Here is a 24252-nt window from a genome sequence, read left to right on the forward strand (position 1 = left end):
GAAAATGAGAAAAGCTGTCAGTGGGGCCAGGGGGAGGTAGGAGGTTTTACATCTCTTAGACTGCTGTACATTCAGAAGGGGCTGCCTTGCTGCAAATACAACATAACCTGGCTTTGCATTTGCTTGGTTAGGCAAGACACCAGAAATAACACCCTTTTAATCCATTTGCCTAAAATCCTTGGTATCTCTGTATTTACAAAGTTTTAAAACTGCATAAGCAATTCTGGAAATTGGACTATGTCCTCTGCATGCTACTGTGCAGGCATGGCAGGCATTGGAGACTGTGCTCTGGGGGCAGAGCCTTCATATGCAACCTGCTTTATGGGTCTCATGACCCTTGACCCATGCCTTTCCCTTCTCTTGGGAAACGAATAAGATTTGTTAATTAATAATCTTTCCCTTCTCTTGGGAAACAAATGGGATTAGCAAATGGTGCCAATGTTGATTATTCTTAAGGAAGTCACACTGAGATGGGTGTCTCCTCCCCAAAGGACGTAGTTAGTATACGTACTGCACGAAGGAGGAGTCATACAATATGTGCAAATTCTTGGACAATTTTTGTCCGGATAACATGCTTGCTAGCTGTTTTCTATCAGATACTCGCAAGGTATCCACTACTTAGTGCTGAGGAGGCAAAAATGTTGGGAATTGGATGTGTCCATTAAACTTATCACAAATGAGGTAAAGTGTGTGACTAGAGGGTACAGTCTTGTGGGCCTGGGGAAGGAGAGTTGTGCCTGGATGTCACCCAGGACTCAGAGTACACCTGTCCCTTTGATGTACTTGTGATCATGCCCATGACCCCTGGCTGTGGGGTGGGGAGAAGCTCTCTTGCCACCTGAAGGCTAAGTGAGCCATGACTGCTAGGGTTCCTGTACTGCTCAGGCAGGTAAGACTTCATCAATCTGTGTTTGTCTCTTGCGGTCCTGAAATTACTTTCTCATTATAATGAAAAGAAGTGAAATGAAACCTGACCTAGGAAGAATCCCTAATTTTGGCAACATTCAAAAACATGTAGCGAGGGCTTGGCTTTTGAAGGACAGCACAATCCTTCTGAAAAGGTGCTAATACACAATTTGCTGAAAAGTCTTTCATGGTTATATGATTCAAGTCCCATGGGGCTTGTCTGGGACTTGGTCACTGGGGTGAAGTAACTTAAACAGAAGTCCTCATGAGGAATTGGGCACAGCATAAGCTGCTGCAGGTCAGATAGCTCAAATAAAAGATTTACTTATTTACCTGTGATGGCCATGGTAATGTAGCCAGAGTATCTGAATTAAAGTTGAAAGGGGAAAGACAAAGGTAAAAATTAAGAGGCAGTTCTTTGTGTCAGGACTAAGGGATGAAGCAAGGGCACATCCTAGGCATGAGCCAAGAGGGCAGCAGTGGGATGACTGGCATTTCCATTACCTCTCACCTGTTTCCTAGGTCCTCTGTTTTCCTCTTTCTTGGTTTATTCTTTCATTTTTGGTGCAACACTTCCTCCTGTACCCTCCTGAAAAAGGGTGCATGTGATTGGTGCATGTGGTATGGTGACATGTGATTGGTAACCCCAGATTGGTGGTTACCAGAGGGACAGAGGGTTGAGGGGTGGGTGAAATGGGTGAAGCAAGTCAATTATATGGTGATGTATGGTAACTAGACCTTTGGTGGTGATCACTTTGTAGTGTATATAGATGTTGAGTTATAATGTTGTGCTCTTGAAACTTATGTTAATACCAATTTTACCTCAATTAAAAAAAATTAAAGGGGAAGAAAGAGGATGCATGTGACGAGAATTTTTTGAGACCTTGCAAGTCTAGATATGTTTTTATTTTACCCTATTGCTTGATTGATAGCTTGTCTGGATATAGAAGTCTAGGTTGAAAGACAAGTGTCCATTATCTTCTAGCTTCATTCTTGTTCTTGAAAGTTTGATAATTTTTTACCTGATTTTTTTCTCCTCCTATTCATTTTCTCTGCTCTCTCTTCTGGGACTCCAGAATTGAGATGTTAAACCTGTGGGATTTATCATATAATTTTTTTCATATGTATACAAAATATATATGTATATATGAAATAGATACCGTGCCCCACATCTTGGCATCTTTGAGGATTAACAAAGAGGTCGGTGTGGACAAAGAAAAGTAAGTGAGGAAAACAGTCTCAAACATATTTATCTTAATTATTTTAAATAAGTCGAGGTCTTAATTTAGTAAATGATCTTTGACAAGAGAAGTAGAAAGAAAAAAAAATTTTTGGTAAATATATTAAATTTTCTCTCTTGTACTGAATATTATCTGTTTCATCTTTAACTCTGAAAATTTGCTAGGGTAACTTGCTGGGTCACTTTGGATGAGTCACAACCTGTGCGTTTTCATTTCCCAGATAAAACAAGCAATTGGGTATGTGTAATCTTCTATATCACATTTGGCTTTAAAAGCTGAACTTGCATTGGGTTATCTCAATACTAATTAATAATTCTATTGAAAGAAGGGGCACAGAGAGGAAGTTAAACTTAAGTTGTTTAATACTGGTGCTCATTCAGCATCTCAGGAGAAGGGTTGGTTAGAAGAGACTCACACCTCTAAGGTTCATTTTTATTTTTTTAATTTATTTATTTTTTATTTTATTTATTTATTTATTTAACATCTTTATTGGAGTATAATTGCTTTACAATGGTGTGTTAGTTTCTGCTTTATAACAAAGTGAATCAGTTATACATATACATATGTTCCCATACCTCTTCCCTCTTGCGTCTCCCTCCCTCCCACCCTCCCTATCCCACCCCTCTAGGTGGTCACAAAGCACCAAGCTGATCTCCCTGTGCTATGCGGCTGCTTCCCACTAGCTATCTATTTTATGTTTGGTAGTGTATATATGTCCATGCCACTCTCTCACTTTGTCACATTTTTAGATTCTAAAGTTCTTCTATATTCATTACATTCAAAGAGAAAAAGATCACAGATGCTACTCAGCCAATGTAGTTCTCATTTGAAGAATATAAATGAGGTTTTAATTTAGCTATGATCATTTTAAGTGCACAATTAATAAAACATTTGGAGCATTTAATGTACAATTATATGGCATAGCTCACTATCACAAGCATTGAATGAGTACTCTTTGTAATAAAAAGTGTATGGAAGAAGTTCTTAAAATCAAATCCAGTCTCAGGAGTTCGTACCCACACTTTTTTTTCTGGCTGTGCCATGAGACATGTGGGATCTTAGTTCCCTGGCCAGGGATCTAACTCTTGCCCCCTGCACTGGAAGCATGGAGTCTTAACCACTGGACCGCCAGGAAAGTCCCTGTACCAAACACTTTTAATGTACATATTGCAAGCTGAAAAGAAGAACAGTATTTACTCTGACCTCTCTTTCCAAATTTATATTCTATTACTTGGCTCTCTGCATTCTACTTTATACTACTCAGTATGTTTTGACTTTCATATGTCCTGGCTTTGTTTTTGTTACCTGGAATCCTTCCATCACTACTGTCCACCCTAAGACTCCAAGCACCAATATCTTACCCATCCATCAAGGCCCATATAAAGTATTTTCTTGCTTAAGCAACCTTTCCTGATTCTTCCAAGAAACTCAATTTTTTTCTCCTTTAAAGTTCATAGCACATTTTTTTTTTTTTTTTTTTTTTGCGGTACGCGGGCCTCTCACTGTTGTGGCCTCTCCCGTTGCGGAGCATAGGCTCCGGACGCGCAGGCTCAGCGGCCATGGCTCGCGGGACCAGCCGCTCCGCGGCATGTGGGATCTTCCCGGACCAGGGCACGAACCCATGTCCCCTGCATCAGCAGGCGGACTCTCAACCACTGCGCCACCAGGGAAGCCCCTAAAGTTCATAGCACATTGACTGTACTTTTCTAACGATACTTATGTTATTCTCCCTGGAAATATACCTCCTTATCTTCCTTTTTCATTGTAAGCTTCTTGAGTGCAGAACCCATGTCTTGCTCTTCTCCATATCTTCTACTATACTCAGTAGAAGACTCTCAATAACTGTTGTTAAAATGAATTTCATATTACTCATATGTAGACAAAAGTCTATAGTTTTATTAAAAAACAAACCAACAAAAACTTTCTAATCTGTATTGGAAAACATGTATATGTATCCTTAAAAAGTGTTATATCCCTGGATAAAGCTATTTCCCATTCTATCATAAATTACTATCATCTTTTCTATTCCACCTTTATCATTAGCAGAGACTTTCCATGTTTATCAGGTTTTGATGATGAGAATTCTTTTCCTTGGGTAAGTCATTAAAGTTAAATTTGATATTCCTTTGGAAAAGTACCCCCCACACCCCTGCAACCAAATAAAATAACCCATAAGTTTAAACTATTAGCTTTGAGATGGCTTTCGTTAGTTAGCTGGCTTAAAACTCTAATGTTTTGAGCGCGTCAGTCCACAGGAAAGGGTGAGCCAGGTGGAATGGAATCCCAGTTCCCTCTAGCCTAGCCAGGATAAATGTCCTAGGAGAAATTTTCCAAAAATTTGTTTTAAGTTTCTTGTGATTTGGAAAATGAGCAGCTTCAAAAGATCTTTCAGGATATTGTCCTATATCTAAACTTTGGATTGCCTTTATTCTAAGGGTTTAAAAAAATCTATTTAAGGAGCATTTTGGAAAGATCACTGACGAAAGTCTGAGCTAAAAGCCATTGGTTCATATATCATTAGTCTTCATGCTGTTTGTCATCAGTAAATCTTGTATTGGATACTTGTCCCGTCCTATAAAAATAAATAACACGCTTGCCTTTATTTCTATATTTTAACTTCCATTAAAGTGAGGCTTAGACCTCATTTTTTTTCGGACATAGATCAGATTACAAGAAGTAAGTGTAATGTTAAAGCTTTTATTTAGTGACTGAACTAACCTTATCTGCCTCTTTAAAGGACCACGGTTGTATTTCCTTATGTATTTGGAAAATTAGTTCAAACATACAAAATGCATATAATTAATTTCTCCAATGAATAACAGTTTTGGGATTTTAAGTATTGTCAAGATGTTTCATGTCATACTGAGAAGTTAGCTCTTTGGATAGTGTATTCACAGTATTTTACCATATTTTTATTATTTATTCATCACTATAACTCTAAGATAGGTCGAGGAAGTACACATAACATACATTCATATATAATTTGGTTATTTTATTCAGAGAAATCTGATATGTGCTCTCCTTTCCTGACACGTGAAATGAATAACTTTTTTTAACAGCTGTTCTTTTCAAATTTAATCTAGAAACAAATGGCATCAAGCTTGGTGCTAAAAGTCTATCTGATGAGAATCTTTCCAATTTTATTTTTATATTTAGATTTATAGATAGAAAATTAGATATCAGTCATTTAAATTGAAGGAGCATTTTCAAAATAAAGTGTTTCTTTTTGTGTTTGTTTTAGTAATGTGACTCTGCTTGAATTGAATATAGGGTAATAATCACTTGCCAGCCTAGAAGTAGCTAAATACTCAATTTTCAGATTAACATTAAGTTTATAGTACTGCCCATTTGATGTCATTACGAGGCTGAAACCACGTAAGCTCCATATTGCTTGATCGTAATGTTCATCTGGCTTCCTGCCATGTAAATGGATGTATTAATTCTCAGTTCTCAAGAGTGTTGTGAAGTTCAGTTAATTAATGTTTATAAAAGCTTCTTGAGATTGTCTGCTGAAAGATATTATGTGCATTAAAATTATATAAAAAGCAAACATGTAGAGCACTCTAGAAACTGTTGCTTACAGATGTAGAGAACAAATGTATGGACACCAAAGGGGGAAAGTGGCAGGGGGCAGGTGGAGGTGGTGGTGGTGGGATGAATTGGGAGATTGGAATTGATATATATACACTAATATATATAAAATAGATAACTATTAAGAACCTGCTGTATAAAAAATAAATAAAATTTAAATGATAAACAAATAAAATAGAAACTGTTGCTTAGCCAAGATGAAAGTGCCCTGAATATCTATTAGCCATGTCTGAATCAATGACTTCTGGTTTCTTTATTATAGTATTTCATGACTGGTACATAAAGATGACTTAAAGATGCATCATCTCATTTCATAATTAAGAATTCTTTATGAAATTTTGGTCAGAGAGGTTTAGGTAAAGCATTTGTCTGGAGTTCATTCAGGCAGAAAATTCAAATCACTGATCTCATATATAGTAAAATGTTAGCTGGAAGATTCATTCTTGCTCCCAAGTGAGTGCTCCTGTGGTAAGCATACTAGTTGTTCCCCAACTTGTAATCTCCATTTCTCTCTCATAACAATAGAATACCAAATTTTTTTTCTGGGCACGTGGACATCCCGAATGAAGTCTACATATTGTCCACCTTTCTTATAGCTGGATGTGGCCTGTAATAACTAAGTTCCAGCCAATAGAAAGTGAGCAGAAGTGATCTGTGAAACTTTAGGTTGCATCCTGAAAGGGAGGGCATGCCCTTCTTTCATCCTATTGCTTGGAATGTAGATGTGGTGACAAGCCACCTTGGACATGGGGGTGAAGAAAACAGCCTAAAGATGGAGGAATAACAAGACAAAAGGAACTTGGGTCCCTGAGCAACTTGCAGAAGAGAGCTGCCAAAGCAGCCGTATAATGCCTATTTGTGAACGTGTTTAAGACATTATTAGCTTGAGCCTTGGTTATAAACCACCTATTATGTCCTAACTTATGCCTATCTTTACAGAAAGCAAGAGAACAAAAAAGTGATTCAATTTTCAGATCTCACACCAAATTGCCCACTCATGGATCAGGTCTCATTGAAAAATCAACTGTAATTTTTATTTGTGTGCTGGGTACATTAAAAAGTTTTAATTTGGGGGTGTGACTCCTCATCCTGAAATGGATAAAAAAAAATGTCTTTAGTTGTGCCTCCAAACAGGCTAGGGAGCTCTACTTTGAAATGACTTCATCCTCTGAAAGCCCTGAACATTATACACGTAGTAAAACTGAAAGAAAATATTTAAACTAAAATTATACAATTCTGATACATTAGACAGATAAACCATCCTGACTGACCATTGCACTCTATCCTGCTCTGTCTTATTCTTTTGTTTATCAGCTGGGTGGTTTAGTGGCAGTAACTGATTCCTCTAAATGGTAAAACCCAACAGAGCTAGCTGTACATTGTTAGAAAAAATAGGTGATCTTTATTCTAAATTCCTTCAGAGTTCAAAAGTTATTCAGAGTTCAGGAAGGAGATACTATTGTATCAAATGCTTTTCAGGTATAGTTTTCATTTGCTTCTTAAATACTTTTTGCTTTCATGTGAATGAGGAATATATATACCCTTCTAGATATTTTTTACCAAATATTTGTGTCACTGGCTCTGTGCATATAGCATGATAAACTACAAAGTCAAGTACTAGTAATAAATACAGTTTGGCTTATTGTACTAAATAAAGATAGGCGGCATGTTCATGATATTTATATTCACAATATTTGACTACTAAAAATTCATTTGTATTTACATTTCATTAAGTCATCATTAATTTCTTTCACTGAATGTAACCTATTGCTGTGTAACAAACCACCCAAAACTAAATGGCTTAAAAATGTAACAGTTATTTTGCTCACAAATTTGAAATTTGGGCAGTGTTCAGAGGGGACAGCTCATTTCTGCTCCATGAAGCATCAGTTAGGACAGCTCAACTGAAGGTAAAGGATCTACTTATGAAATGGCTCCACTGAAATGCCTGGCAAGTTGGTGCCAGCTCTGAGCTGGAGGTCAGCAGGGCTATACACTAGTGGCCTTGATTCATTTCTCTGTTGGCCTCTCCACAGTGCTGTTTGAACTTCCTCCTAACATGGTGACTAATTTCCAAGAGTATGTATTTGAAAAGACAGGAAGAGGAAGATACCAGCCTCTTAAGGCTTGGGCCTGAAAACTGGCACAGCGGTGTTTCTGCCATGTTCTATTGGTCAAGCAGTCACAGAGCCCACTCAGATTCAAGAAAAGTGGCACAAACCTCATGAAATTGAACTGATGATTGTCAAAAAAAATTGTGAACATCTTTGATTTACTCTAGTATTAAACATTTTAAATTAATAATGAAGACACAACAACAGAAAGAAAAGTAATTAAGATAACAAGCAGTTGCATTCACTCTTCCTATAAAAAAGTGACAAAACACTGTGAAAAGAAGTAATAGAATGGATTGGTGAGTGTTCAGAAATGTTTGGAATCTTGTATTCCAGTGGTTCTAATCTTTTTGAGCACATGATATCCAGAGAATAGCAGAAATTTTAGTGACGATATGTGGCAGACACAGATGGTTGCCTACCCTGTGCCTACTCTCTGCTTCTTCCTTACTAAGAGAAAGTAGACCCTACAGTCTACTCTAGATTTCTTTAAACATGATGTAAATAATCTTGTATGTGGGTAGGCCACAGCAGTTGAGTTTCTGTTGCATAAAGTCAAATCCAGTTTCTAGTGGAATTATTAATCTAAAAAAGTCAGCAGTAATTATAATATAATGACTGCTAGTGAATAATCGTATACCACAGGATCTGTAAAAGCATTCACAGACTTGCCTCTGTTCACTGTGTTTCTTTATGAATGGAGCTGTTACTGCTTTGGCTGCCTTCTTGCTTATACTTATGAGGGAGAGTTTTGGCATGTTTAATAAGCGTGGGCTCTTTGTGCCAGCATTACATTATGACATGCTTCTTACTTCTTATTTGCAGCATATTTAATCTTCCTTTATTATGGGCAGCATAGTCTACTCAGCAGAACATTCCATCTACTAGTAATATAGTTGTTTATAGCAAAAATAAATTTGATGAAGTGCTTGCAGTATGTCAACGATGGAACCATTTTTATAACTGATGAGGTACAATTTTGGCTAAGTTTGAAGATATTTTATACTACATTAATTTTAAGAGCTATACCCAAAGAGTAGAGTAGTATCAATAAATGAACATATATTCGAAGTATTTGACTACTAGAAATTCATTTATGTTTACATTTGGATATGGATTTGGCTGCTTAAACAGAGACCAAATAACAGCGGCTTAAACATGATAGTTAATTTTTCTCTCATGTAAAAGTCTGAGAGGTAGGTGGTCGGGGGAGGGAGGATAGGCAGCTCTAGTTCACCAGGAAATTCAGGTTCCTTCTATGTCACTGCTAGGCCATCTCTAGGCTAGAGTGTTGTCATTATCCACATGGTAAAAGATGGCTCACTACCACCATGTCCATATTATAGACTTCAGGAATGGGAGAAGTTAGATGCAATGGGCAAGTAGCCTCCCTAAAGAATCTGATCTAGAAATTGTCCACATCCTTTCCAGTTACATCTTACTGGCCATTTTTTTAACAAGTTGCAACCAGCTGAATGGTCTGTTAAAAATGGCTCTAGGTGGGACCCCATTTGTCCAGCTAAAATGAGGAAGTCCTACAACTTAAAAGAAGAGGGGAAATGGATGCTGGATGACAATTACCTGCCACTTTTACAATGAATATGTCATCTGCATTCAGAGGAGGGATGGCCTATCATGCTGGCCCTGTTAGGCTTTTGGCTTTTATAAGGAGATGTTAAAGTGAACACTTGTAGATCTGGTATTGAAATCCAGTGAACCTGGCCTCAATCCGCATTGTTTTTTGCTCTTCAGTTCTCATTAATACCAGTTAGCTTACAATTGCCTGATTTCCTTTTATTCTTGGCTTCTGGATTCTTCACATTCTGTCACTGTCTTGCCCCACTGCCATCTTGACTGAAACTTAACGCTCTTTGCTTTCAATGTGTATTGAAATACCCAAAGCAATTATGAGTTTAGCAACTCTACTGAGGACTGGGGGTGGTGGTAGGTGACGAGGGATCACTTGTTCACAGAACCTTCCACCTGTTCAGTAGCTTTTGCTCTCCCTTATTTCCTTTCCCACCTCAGCTCTGAGGTGAGTTCACCCACTCATTTCCAAGTTGTCCTAAAGACCTCCAAATTCCTTTTCTTCTATTAGACAGAACTATTTTCCTATTCCTCTGAGGCCTTCACAGCCCACACTGAACCCTTCTACCCCAACCGTTATTCTCAGCAAAAGTTGTTTTCTCCCTTAAAGGAATTATAGTGCCATTTGTTGAAATAATAAGTCTCCCTACCTCATTATAAAATGAAGCCAACTTCTGGATTTGCAATAAAAATGTTGCTGAGGGCATTGTCCATTGCATCATGCAATTTCCCCTCTATAAAGCACCACAGCAGAAAATTCTTTTAGATTTCAGTGCCACAAAAAAATCTGCTTCTCCTAAAGCATGCTTCTTCCTTTCTGATAACAAGAGCTATATAACTTATCATGCTTTCTGAACCATACAACTCCAGGCCAAATTCGCAGCTCTATCATTGCAATAATGTTAAGCATAGGATTAGCATATTTGTATTTCCCTCATTTGCTTGGGCCATTATATGTCTATCACATTGGTCTTCCTTTTCTTATAAGCCATTTCAAATCCTTTAAAAAAATAAAGATAAAAAGTAAGTTGATTGTTAATAACTAAATAAGCAGCTTAAAGGTCATTTAAGGCAATAGTGTGCAGTATTTTTGACACGCCCCCCCACCCCCTGCCACTACTTAAGGCAAAAGGGTCTGTGGACCACTTACCTTCCTCACTTCTACTTTCTGAGGGAAAAATAACTCAGTGAACATGCTCCCTTTAGATTTAAGAATGAAAAATTTAAAAATTTAACATTGGCTAACTCACGTGGTAGTCTGTACCAGACACTTCTGTACTGTTTTAGATCCCTTTGACGTCAGTTGTCTCCAAGAGTCTTTGGTCTCTCATTCCACTCACTGCATCTTGGTAAGGGTTTCAGCTGATTTCAAGAGAGTACCGCTCTCCTTAAAACACCTCTCCTTACACCTTCCCATGCACTACTCATCTTCTGCTCTGGGGCTTCCTTGCTGATGGTGAGGAAGAAGACACTATGGGGTCTGCTTGGTGCCCACACATGTGTGACCTAGAAATGAGGGGGAGCTAACACCCTGTAGTTAGTTCTGGGCCACTCACTAGGCAAGAATTCCAGACCATCCAAAGCTGGCCAAGAATGAGTGAATCTAGAGTGGATGGTGAAGGGGGGAAGATAAGATGATGAATACCAATTATGGCCTTATGAGACCAGCAATCGATGTAGGAACTGAAGCTGGTTTCACTAATTTTCTTGCCGTAAGTCTCCTGCTTTGCTGAACTGCACTCTGTAATAAAGTAGTTGCACGTGTGCTTTAACTTCTGTCTCTGCTTTCCAAGGAACCTGGCTAAGACTATGGTCTTTGGAAATTGGTCCTTGGTCCTATATACAAATGAAAACCTATAGAGGTGCGTATCATTCCCCTGTAAGAGACTAGGAAAGATTTTTGTCCTTTCTTGGCTCATGAGGAGAATCCTCATTGCTCACTCACCAGTGGACCATACACCATTCTCTGAGAACCACTGACCCATAGAATTTTATCAAGGATTGTCCCATAGTGCTTTCGAAGTTCTAGAGTTGGAATTCTTTGGACAATTTGTATAAATTAGTTTTCTAACAACTTTGGTTGATGAATTGTATTTGAAAAGTATTGCTGAAATATCTAAAATTCTCAATAGAAATTCCAAGAAGGAAGGTAGCTCTGGGGCAGCATTATTATTGTTGTTTTTGTTGAGGACAAGTTATCACATTGGAGCTGGGAATGAGCATAGATTGGTAAGGCAGGGTTGGAAGTCTGGATTGGGTTAGTTAAGACAACATTATGAGTGAAGTTTATGGGAATGATCAGAATTAAGAAATCGTAGAAACTTGGGTGAGACTATAACAGATGCTCTGACATGAGATCAGTAGTCAAGGTCCAGGAAGCAGTCCAGGATTAGAATTCAGGAATAAACAAAGCCACAGGCTGAGGTGATGCACCTGATAAAAGTCAGGGTAGCAGTAAAGGCATCCCATTAGGACACTTGGAAATTGAGACAAGATCTTTAGACAGGCCAACCTTTTATAGAGTCTTTCTAGAGTTCCAGAGAATTAGTGACCCAGGGTCTGAGGCTTGAAATCTTACGAAGTACAGCAATTCCCTACACAAGGAATTGTGAGAATTTTAAAGAAAAAGAGTTTCTTTACCTTCTGGAAAAATTTCAGTAACTTAGAGTAGATCCTGTCAAAGGGAGGGCAATGCAGAGTATGCACAGACCATGCTTTGTCTTAGCCTTCCTTTCGTCTTTTCTGGAGCCCTTGGCTTTTTATTTCCGGCTTGTTCTTTGAGGTGCAGACACCTCTCTGGGGACACAACATGGTAATTGCTCAGCATTTAGTTCTGACATGAACTAATTTAAGGTAAGACTGATAATGATCTGCTTTCTTCTTGGTTTATATTATAAACTGTCCTCCATCTGCTCCTGGCGACTCCTGCTAATAGGAAGTAACTTGCCAGAATAAATGGGAAGCATGCTACTGTTTGAGAAGACAGACTGATCATCTATAGTATGAATTATTATTTCTTGTCAGAAGCAAAAAGCATGGAATCCTTAGATTCTAAGGGAGAGAAGAACTTTCCTTGTATATTCTTATCTTGTCTCCTTTAATTGTAAGCGTTGCTAATTATTCTACCCATGTGACAGATGAGAAAAGTGATGCTCTGAGAGCTATACACATTGTAGAGTTAGTAAGTACAGATTTGACACCAGGTCTGTCAGTCTCCAAAGCCTGAGCTGTGTCACTATGTCAAAGGCCCTCTGATTATTTTTATAAGTTGTCTATGCACAAATGACAAGAGAATCTTTATGGAGTTTTCTTTTTGAAAAACTCACTCTTTTATCACTACTCCAAAATTAATGTGCATTTGATTTGGAAGTTCAGAAAACACTGAAAAATTTAAGTGAGGCAATATCAGTGAAATTGTTAAAATTATTTAGTACTGTCTATTCAAATATTGATCATATTTAGACAAGAAAAAGGACAAAGCCCCTTAAAAACTAATTTGGTTTTAACAGAAAGTCATGTTGTAAAGTGTAAGGTCTAGCTAAAGAAAAGTCTTTTTGTATAGTGGGAGCATTCATTAGAATAGGAAAAATAATGAGGATATATATGTTCAGTTTAAGGGAAGAATCATGAAGTCTTGGTTAACAGAGGCCTGAAACGTCTGAGGGACCCTACTACTGCTGCAAGCAACTTAAACTCTTGGAAATTTAATCACAAACAAGCCCTACATATTATTAATAGAAGCTACCACAATAAACTGACCTCTAGGGCTTTATCAGCAAATCCAATCCTATGTTGGTATTAGAAATGTCCCAGTTAAAAACAAACCGTATCTAATACCTTTTGTAGCATTCTTTCTGATCCATAAATATCAGCGGTCTGCAAATATAGTTTGGTCTATTCTACAGTAAGAATGAGTTATATCAGATGCTTTCTAATCCAGAGAGACTGAACATGAAAATGAAGTTAGGGATATTATAACAGATGCCTCATTCTTTACCTGTATTAAGAGAATATTTTCTTTTCCATATCTTTAAGAGTAACATAGACCCCTATTTTTAACATAGAGCTCATTTCATGGTTCAGTTATATCATGTAGCAAATCATATCATCAGCTACCTTAAAGTGTATATAGAAATATTTAATATTACACAGATCAGCTGTAAGAAATAGATGGTTTACATTTACTACTGAAAGTCTTTTGGTTCTAATCATGGAAATTTTTTCCCCAGAAAATGTTGCTAAACATTTTGTGGTATAACTTTTTAAAAATAATCCAATAAAAAACATGGCATAGCATACATAAGGGGCTTCTTTATTAGAAAGTTATTTAGGGAGTTTTCTTTAAAAAAAATTCCCAGAAGGGAGACAACTGAAATGACCTGAAGAACACATGAATAAGCAAATGTTTTTAAGGAATTCTAGGGAAAAAAGCTAACGGATAGGTTATTCAAGTGTGTTAATTATTCTGTAGTGAAGATTTCTTCTTGAAAAATGATAACATTCAAGAAGAATATTAGGATTTATTTATATTCTTTTTTCTTTTTTACAATTTCCAAAGATTTTTCTATAGTACTTATCCTGATGTAGGTCAAAATATTCTTAAAAAGTCAACTTCGAATGGCATTATTGATTTTTTTTTTTTTAACCATGTCAAAAACCAGTATTTTCTGCAGGTTTTCACAGGGTGAATGAAATCTATAATCTAATTTAAAAACATCTATAGGAAACAATTTCAGGAAACTAAAAAATTTCATTAAATGATACTGTACCTTAGTAGAAATGTTGTACAAAAGTGCCTCAATTGATGAAAATATTTGGGTATATGCTATTTTGTTTAATTACTTTTTTAATTTTTAGTTTAAGATGAAGTGTTTCACTTTTAATTCTTACTGAAAATCTTTTAGAAATGTATTCACAATCTTTACTGTCATGGGAAGTACAAAAAGTGTATTAATCTCCTTGGCCACTGTGAATTTCCAGTGTCTGATATTGATCTTTCTGAATGTCAGTAATCATTGTCTGGTCAGAGATTGGGATGAATATATATATAATTTCAGCACATAACCAGGGAATTTATTATTTGACTAAATCTTTCATATAAACTTCCTTTCTTAAGATGTACTTCTTTTTCCTTTTCATCAAAATAGAGTTCTAGTAATGGTTTGGGACTGGAATTGTTTAATCAGGGGCTTAAAAGCCCTGATAGTTGATGGATAGATAGATAGATAGATGTTTGTTCAAATAGGATTTTACTGTATTCTTGATGGGATTTTGGTGAGTACAGGACTAGACTGCAGAGGCCTAGTCCATACACTGGCAGTGATTCACTCAACAGGGTGTAACTCCCAGTTGGGGAATGGATAGGAGGAAATGACCTGGATGTAGAGATGGGCCTTGAGTGAGGGTAGTCTGTTTAGCATGCAAGCACTGTTGTAAACTCTGGCTTTACTTTGGAAATAGGAGTTCAAATATGGTGGGATTGCTACCACTAGGAAAGTTAACCAGGTGGACAGTGGTTGATTGGTTCTGAAAGACTTTTTTATAGTGGTGCTTGTGAGTGGAAGATACAACATGGGGAAGGAAAGCTAGGAGACATTAGGGCCCATACATATGAGCTGGATTTAGAAAAGGGTCCCAGTGCTAAAGGGGGACTGGGAAAGTAAATAGGATCACCAGATGTGACTGTACATCACATCTGTTACACCAGATGTAACTGTAAGTAGTGAAAGGAGATGACAGTGAACATCTTTTCCTCCTGCTCCTAGTTATGGAAATACTGGAAAAAATGTATATTTTAAATGTAAACCAAGCTTGAAAGAAAGAAAATAAAAATCCCTGGTGCCAGAAATGAGGAAGGAACATAAAGTCAGATTTGCTAGGAGAAGAATAAAGCCATAGAGGCTCACAGGGATTTCCCAACCAGACAGATTTGAAAGTTGGGACTAGAGTCCAGTTCAGAGACAGGAGATGGGGGCCCAGTGAGACAGACACTGGGTCAGTCTCCTGCATCAATGGAGTCTTAAAGGGCTGCTCTTTGTATGAAATGGACTACAGAAACTCCACCCTCTGGGACATGCCTGAGATGGGTTGGGTAAAAAAATCTGCAAGGAATTGGAAACTTAAGTCGGCACAAACAGGTGTGAGTCCTGAATTTATAATACTCTCAGGGTGCAGGAATTCCAAATAGGGAAATTAACATCAGTATTGGCACTAGAACTCATGAACCTCCCAGGTCTCTGGAAGAAACAGGAGTGGAACAGCTCTTAAAGGATCATCCTACAAAGCAGAGCACATGGGAATTAAAAAATATATTAGAAAACAAAACGCCATGAGGGAGAGAGAACAGCTGCAATAACCAGGAGAATTTGCACTCCAAGAACTAGAGATTATAGAATGATCTGAAACATAATAGGCACACTAAAAAAGCTAAAAGAGATTAAAAAAGAAAGAATAAAAAAATAAACAAAGTGCTATAGAAAAATAAAAGGCATGGGTATAAAACACACATAATAAGTGAAATGAAAACTCAAATGTTAAGCAGCAGATTAGGCCCAGCCAAAGAGAGGATAAGTGATTTAGGAGCTATTCTGAAAAAATCAATTAGAATATAGCACAGGAAGATAAAGAGATATAAAAAAAATGATGAAGAGAGATGGGGGAGGCCCCGCATAGGGATTTCAGAAGCATAATATTGAGATAATAAGAATGAAGTTGTATGATTGAAAATTTTCTAGACCTCAAGCAAGACAGGAGTCCTCAGTTTGATAGAATACTAACATCTGAATGAGATAAATGAAAAAAAATCCAAATCTAGTCTCCTCAAGAACAAACAAACTCTTAGAAGCCATCAGGGAGAAATAGAAAAAAAAAAAAAAAACTTAAAAGAAATGACATTTAGACTGAAAGCAGTTTTCTCACTGAAAAACTAGATTCAAGAAACAATGAAATGCATTTTTAAATGTTGAAGTAAAAAAGGGGTGGAGTGTATTTCTTTACTGCTTGATTCTGAGCTCAGCTGTGCAACTTGCTGTAGCTAGTAGAATAAAGTGAAAACGACAGTGTACCAGTTTCAAACCTAGGCCTCAATTGTGAGTTTTTTCTGTGGTAATGCTATCGCCCTGGAGAAGAACATGCCTGAGCCACCCATTGGTCCCAGGAGGAGGATGAGAGACATGAAGAGCAGAGCCACCCCAAACTGACCGTGGAGGAGATAAGCTGACCCACAGATTCATGAAGATAAATCACTGCTTTTTACGTTCTTGAGTTTGGGGATGGATTATTGTGTTATTGTCCTATTACTGATGTAACAAATTAACACAAACCTAGTGGCTTAAAACAATACAGATGTATTCTCTTACAGTTTTGGATGTCCAAAGTGTGTCATATAGGGCTAAAACCAAAGGGTTGGCAGGGTTGCTTTTTCTGGATGCTCTAGGGCGGAATTTGTTTCCTTGACTTTCTAGCTTCTGGAGGCAGACTGCATTCCTTGGCTCATCCTTTCTTGTGTCACTCCACTCTTGTTCTGTTGTCACATCTACTTCTGTTGTCAAATCTCTTTCTACCTTCCTCTTATAGGAGTACTTGTGATCACATTTAGAGTGCACCTGAGCAATCCAGGACACTCTTCCCATCTCAAGAACCTTAACTTACATCTGCAAAGTCCTTTTTTCCATAAAAGGTAACATTCACAGGTTCTGGGTATTAGGGTGTGGACACTTTGGGGTGTAGGCATGATTTAGCAGACCACAGTTGTTATATAGGGTTTTATTTTAATTTTTATTTATTTTTTTCAGAGAATCAAAGTTTAAGAGACTTACTGGGCAGAGATCAATACGGAAAGAACAACTAAAGGATGTAGTTAATAGATAGCATTAGTATAGTGATTAAGCACAGGGATTTTTTAGACAGACTGCTTTGGTTCAAATACGAGTTTTGCCACTTTCTACACGTGCAAACTTAAGCAAGTTACTTACCTCCCTGTGAGCCCTGTGATTCAGTTTCCTCATGTGTAAAAATGGGAATAATGATGGTAGTACCTACCTCATGGGCTTCTTATGAGGATTAAATGAATTAATATTAGTAAAGTGCTTCAAACATTTATAAGGCTTTTTGTAAGTGCTATCTAAATGTTTGTTAAATAACAAAATAAAAAGGAAATAACCCAGAATAAGGGAGTGGGATAGATGAATCATTTCACTACCAACCTGGTAGCAAAATTTAAAATACCTGACATCAGCAAGTGCTGGAGATACTGTGGGGGAAATGGGAACTCTCAGATGTAGGAGTAGTTGTATAAATTGATCTTACTTTCTAAAGCAATTTGGGGACATCTAATTGAATTGAAGTTAAGCCTATCCTACTAGGCAGCAATTTTGGTATATACCCAAACAACCCCCTAACACATCTGCACGTGGAGACCCACGAGGACTGCCACAGAATTTTATAATAGTGTTTGTGATAGGGACCCTGTCTGAGATCAGGTTCCTCAGGAGCAGAGTCTGAGACAGCCCTGAAGATATATGCCATTTTTTGTGGGTGTGCTCACTATGAGGGAGTGAGGAAAGCAGGGGCAGTGTGGAGAAATGCCAGCCAGATTGTGGTCTTAGGTGAAAAAGTCTAGTTTTGGTCAGATCCATGAAGGGCTCTGGGACATAAATCATATCAAAGAGTACCTCCCTTGAGGTAAGGGGGTTGTTTTGTACACCATGCCTGGCGTGTGTGTATGGGGTGAGGTGTTGTCATCTCCAGGGCAAGGTAGCTCCTGTCAGCCAAGAGGGATTTCTGGATAAAGGGGTAGCTGTGAGCTGTCAGCAGTCAACCCTTAGAGTAAGCAGCTGGGGTAAATGCACTGTCTGGAGGAAAAGGGTGGGACACTACAACTCCCCTAAAAAATGTAATTCAACAAAACCTAATGTTTATCAATAGGAGAATTAGTAAAAAATTAAGGCATACGCATGCAGTGGAATTCTATATAGAAGTTAAAATGAATGAATGAAATTTACATGTTTAAATTTACGTGGTTAAATCTTGAAAGCACAATGTTGAATGAAAAAAGCAAGTTGAAAAATGGTACATGTAAGTTGTATCATTTATGTATATTAATAACACACAGAAGAATATTTATGTGTTACTATGGTTGCACAATATGTAGTAAAGACATTAAACTGTGAATTCACATTGACTTTGTTAGGATAGTAGTCACCTTTCAGAATGGAAGAATAGGAATGAGATTAAGAGGGATACAGATGAGCCTTCAGCTATATCTGTAATGTTTTATTCAATATGACACAATGTTAATATTTTGTTAAGTCTTGAATTGGGTACTTTTAAAAAATATTGTTCTCTTCAATTTTCTTTATATTTGAAATATTTTATGAAAAAGAAATAAGAGAAAACAATCAAAGGAAGAGGACCAGATCTGTGGGCTCTGCCAGTCTAGAAGGGGATTGAGAGGGTATAACTGAAGCCCTTCTTTCACATAATTCGGGCTCCTGGCACCCAGCTTATCCATCAAGGAGATTGTGGGTGCCCAGAAGCTATGTTTGGGCTTCTAATCATATCTTGGCTCTAGAAACACTGAATCAGGAACTAGAAAGGCCAAGACTTAAATGGTCAATCAGTGTATCAACTTCAGGGAGCTGAACTGGAAAAAAAAGGGAAAAGCATAGTAAGATAGCAGTGTAATGACAATATCTTGAATAGAAATGTTTAACAAGTATCCTTAATATGTAGCAAACAATGTGCTAGGCTGGGGACTCAATGATGGATGACACTGCTGCCACCTTAAGGGAGATGAGGGTCAAGTGGGAATCTTATAAGAAAGGAGAGCCTGGAATCAGGAACATCTTTCCACTGGAGGCTAACAAATATATTTGTGGCAAGTGTCCTTTGTTTCTGAATTAAAAATCCCCAAATGATTTCTGTGTAACTTGAGTCCTCTGAGACGTTCTGTGAAAAAAGGGGCTTTAGAGTCAAACATTTGAGCTCTATGCCATATTCCCTTCTTACAGATTCACAAGGCAGTTAACACAGGAAAATTATCAAGATGAGTTATGGAGAAGAAACTTGTAAAGAAACTTTGCATCGCCCCAAATTATTTGACACCAAAATGAATTTTTCGGAGGGGGAGGGTAATGCATATGACTCTAAAGTAATGCCTATGACACTAAAGGACTCTTTAGTGTTTGGTAGAATTCACTTTGGTCCTATGTATTTACATTATTATTTTCCTAACTTCCTTGAAATGTTTCTAAAAGGTTTATTTAAAAAATTTAAACTTTCATTCCATTATTTCTATTTAAGTGTTTAATATTGTGCTTAGGTTTAGTATAGTTATTTTGTTTGATTTTGTAGAAAGAATCAAAGCCATGAAGTTTTCTCCAAGTTATTTTAGGTCTTCAAAATAACAGCAAGGCAGGGGCTTCCCTGGTGGCACAGTGGCTGAGAATCTGCCTGCCGATGCAGGGGACGCAGGTTCGTGCCCTGGTCCGGGAAGATCCCACATGCCGTGGAGCTGCTGGGCCCGTAAGCCATGGCGGCTGAGCCTGCGCTCTGCAACGGGAAAGGCCACAACAGTGAGAGGCCCGCGTACTGCAAAACAGAAAAAAAAAACAAAAAACAAAACCCAGCAAGGCAGAGCATTTATGATAGGCATATAGACCATTGTACTTTCTGAAATTTGATTTTATTGTACCTTATTAAATGTCTAGTATAACACTCAGGCTTTAGTCTTTTGAACAAACATATCAATAGCCTTAAATTGGACTACCATGCTGAAATATATCACTGTGTCACACCCATTTGCAGCTATCCACTTAATTGCATCCTATAAAATGAACCAGGAGGTATAAGTTTACAAACATAACATCTGAGGTGGTGGTAAGATTAGAGTTAAATAACATGTGTAGTTTAAATTATCAATATAAAGCCATGAAGGGCTGTAATTTTAATATACTGCTGACATGGGGCACTTGAGAATTAATGTGCATTCCCAATAAATATTTTCAGTATTAGTATTATATAATACAGCTTCAGTTTTATATATAATGCTCACATACACATATTTTTTTGCATCTTTTGCTGGAGCATGGGAATATTCAGCTTACATATTGTCTAAGTTTAAGGAAATAATAAAAACATTTCACTCCATAGGATTATTCTTGGCACAAAATGGTTGCTTCATGACTATTTTCTATGTGGTTAAAGGTTTTTTCTTGTTTGATTAATCTAAACACACTTCTCCCAGAAATTTCACTGAATTAATTAAATATGGGATATGAAACCAATTTTTGTTTAATGAAATGTACTGTTATTTATTTTTTACTTATTTTTATTTATTTATTAATTTGCACAATTATCTGTTTTCAGTCTCTCAAGTTTCTCAAGTTAGTGAAAATTTTTCTTGTATGTGTGTGACTTTGGGTTTGCTACTTATGAGCTGGGTGACTTTGGACGAGTTATTTAACCTTTCAATGTCTCTGTTTCTTTGTCTTTAAAACAGGGATTGTTGTTGTGACTATTAAGTTAATGTAATACATGGAAGGTGTTTAGAATACATGAAAGTGTATGGCACATAGAAGTATACCATAGGTGTTAGCTGTTATTACTATTATTCTGAGTGTACACTGGGAGACTGTAAATTATTAGCAATACACTGTTACTTCCACCAAAATCTACAGTCACAGTTGATCATGATCAGATGTATTAGCCTAACTCATAGAAACAGCCTAGGTTAGATGTTATGCATAATTGCTTATTTGTTTATTCATTTTTGAAGGAAAATTTATATTAAGAAATTGGGTAGGTGTTTAAGTTTGGACAGGAAGGGAAGGCTATTGTTGGTTAGGGAACACAGATACTAAAAATTCTCCTACTTCTTGGTCTGCTTAAAGTCTGTACATTAGTTTCTAGTTAGTATCAAGAGTTCAAGAGTCCCATAGCTTACACCTGTACTTTCCTCATCTATCTCCTTTTATGTTTAGCCTTGTTTCTATCTCTCCTTAATAGCTGATCCCTGATTCTCTTCTATCCCCTGCTGGCAAATATACCAGTAGGCAGAATCAACAAGCATTGGGAGGCAGCTGGGGGTGGTGATATAGGTGAGGGCTGTGTAAATGGTATATTGTAGGCGAGAGTAGAGCTGGGAGAAATAGGTTGCCTTCTTTTCATCCTCCCATTTAAGCCTCTGAACTTAGCAAAATGTTTCTTCATATATTTTATAGTCATCCTAAGTATACATAATTTTGTTTGTATTTTCAAGGCTATACTCTTAAAGAAAAGGCAGACAAGTTATACAGAAACTGCTCACTGAACTTTAAAAGAAATTAATAAAGTGAGACTATCACTTAAAAAAACAGAACAATGAGTAGAAATAGTGATAGCTATTTTTAAAAAATATACTGTATTAGGAAATGAGTTGCAATGTACACAAATATAAAAAGGAACCATAAAAATATTTCTTAACATATAATAGGGAACATATTCCTTAACTACATATAAAAGGGAACATATTCCTTAACTAAGTGGAAAAGAAGAAAAACTACAATTGGATTCCTAAAATAGTATGTATTTGGATATACTATGCATCGATTGTGTCATAAATATATACTAAAATACACTAATATATTAACTTCAGGCCTTTGTTCAAGACACCATAAGAGTGTAGAACAGAGCTTGGGACAAGAGTTAAAAGGGGTGAAAAGTTAAAATGTTCCAATCCTTATACTTTCTTTCCAACTTCCATTCTAAACATATTGAGACTAGCGTAAGGCAGGAAGTATACATATTAGAAGTGGAAAGTCACGCTAGGATTTGGAGGACTTGGCCCTAACCTGTAAAATAAAATATATTAAGATATTTATGTTCTTTAGCATTTTAATAATAAACTAAGTAACTGTAGTGATATAAGTTACCAGTCTTGAGGACAGAGGATGGAGAGGTTACTGAATGTGTGTGTGTGTATGTGTGCACACACTCAATAATAGAGGTATTTTGCAGCTAAGGGGGAAAATATACATTAGCAAGAATGTAAGTCATGGAGAAATTCACATGACAACAGTTTAAAAACTGTAATTCTGTCAGCACAAGCAATACTGACCTAGATTCATATTTTATTCTTTATAACCAAACAGCTGACCTGGGTACAAAGTCCTATTCAAGGTCATTGGAAACTTTGAACGTGGATTGGCTCCAGGGGGACATTGGATAACATAATGATTGTCCTCCTGAGTGCCAGAAGTTTAGTAAGATTCAAAGCTGGTAAATATTTTTTTTTACAGAAACTCAACTCACTGTTTCTTACCATTGGGCTATTCCAAAATTTACATTTTACAGATTAAAACAGTGACTACGAAAAAGGCATAGTACAGAGGCCATAAGTATGAGCTTGCTCTTTAAAACCCTTGAGAAGCTAATTTCCATGTCCAAGATAATGTTTCAAAGAGATTTCAACATGTTTTCTTAGGAGGACAAGATTTCAAAGAGGAAAATTAGCAAAGCAAGGTAACTGTGATACTGCCATCTGGAGTTTTCAAATAGCATTTCTGACTAATACTTTGGCAAAATTACTGACAAATATTTCCAGAGTTGAGAAATAATCTTGTGGCACTTTCTGTTCTTATTTTAAGGACACTAAGGCAACTAATAATAATAATACAGAGGGGTTTGCAAATGTCAGCTTTCTGGAGTGTTCTGTTTTTATTATCATGTTTAGTTATCCCATATTGCTTATATGTAAAACAACATAACAGTATTTAGAACCGGTAAGGGAAATTATTGGCCCAAAACTTTTAATTCAATGACTAAAGTTTGATTAACATATACAATTGTGTAAAAATAGACATATTAGACCAATGGATGATTTAAAACATTATTATTGGATTTTAATTTTTAAAAGTGAGTATTAGCAAAATGAAATGAGCTAAATGGGCAAAATGAAAAACCTTAGAAGCACAGATTGAAGAACTGGAAAGTGCCTTAGGGATCAACGTTTCCATTCGCCTCATTTTACAAGAGAGAAATCTGAGGACTAGGGAAATGAAGTGACTTTCCTGGGGTCACATCAAAAGTCAACAGCAGAGCTGTGATGGTACTCAGATCTCCTAACCTCCTGGCTATGCTCATTCACCAAGAGTGCTTCAAAGAATGTTTGCAACATTTAGTCACAGTTTATCTTTTGGTTAATTCCACACTTACTCCTATTTTTGTGGCTGTAAAAATAGTCCAGAGTAATATGATTTGCTCCAGTTCAAACAGATATTAAGAAAAAAGGTAAAGCTTTCGGTAGTCGTACTTCTCATGTGTAGTTCTTTATGTGTGTACATATATATTTGTGTGTGTGCATATGTGAGTGTGTATGCGCAACCTCTTATTCACCATTCCCAAATCCAAAAAGCTCTGAAAATTAAAAGTTTTTTCATAAATTTGTGACAAACTTCACGGGTGGTGAAACCTGGTGTGAACTAATGTGAGATTACTTATAGACTTCATATATACCAGAGAGTGTGACTCCTCATGCATTTCATTTCAGAAATAGTCATATGTTTGATTATAGTGCACTGCCCCAGACTCTGGATATGATGTATAACACAGCCTCCATATAATTTATTACATTTTCAAATCCTGAATAATTCTGAATTCTGGCCCCAATGGTTTTGGATAAGTGATGGTGGATCTTCAATTTATCTATAATGTATTTTCCTTATATTAGCTTAGACAGTTTTGGCTTATAGTCAGGCAACTCAGAAATCCCTTTACATATATGATTCCTTTTGGTTCAAAGTATATGAACCAAAGAGAATTATATGAGATAATCA

This window comes from Globicephala melas, chromosome 9 (assembly GCF_963455315.2).
Source record: "Globicephala melas chromosome 9, mGloMel1.2, whole genome shotgun sequence".
Classification (NCBI taxonomy): Eukaryota; Metazoa; Chordata; class Mammalia; order Artiodactyla; family Delphinidae; genus Globicephala; species Globicephala melas.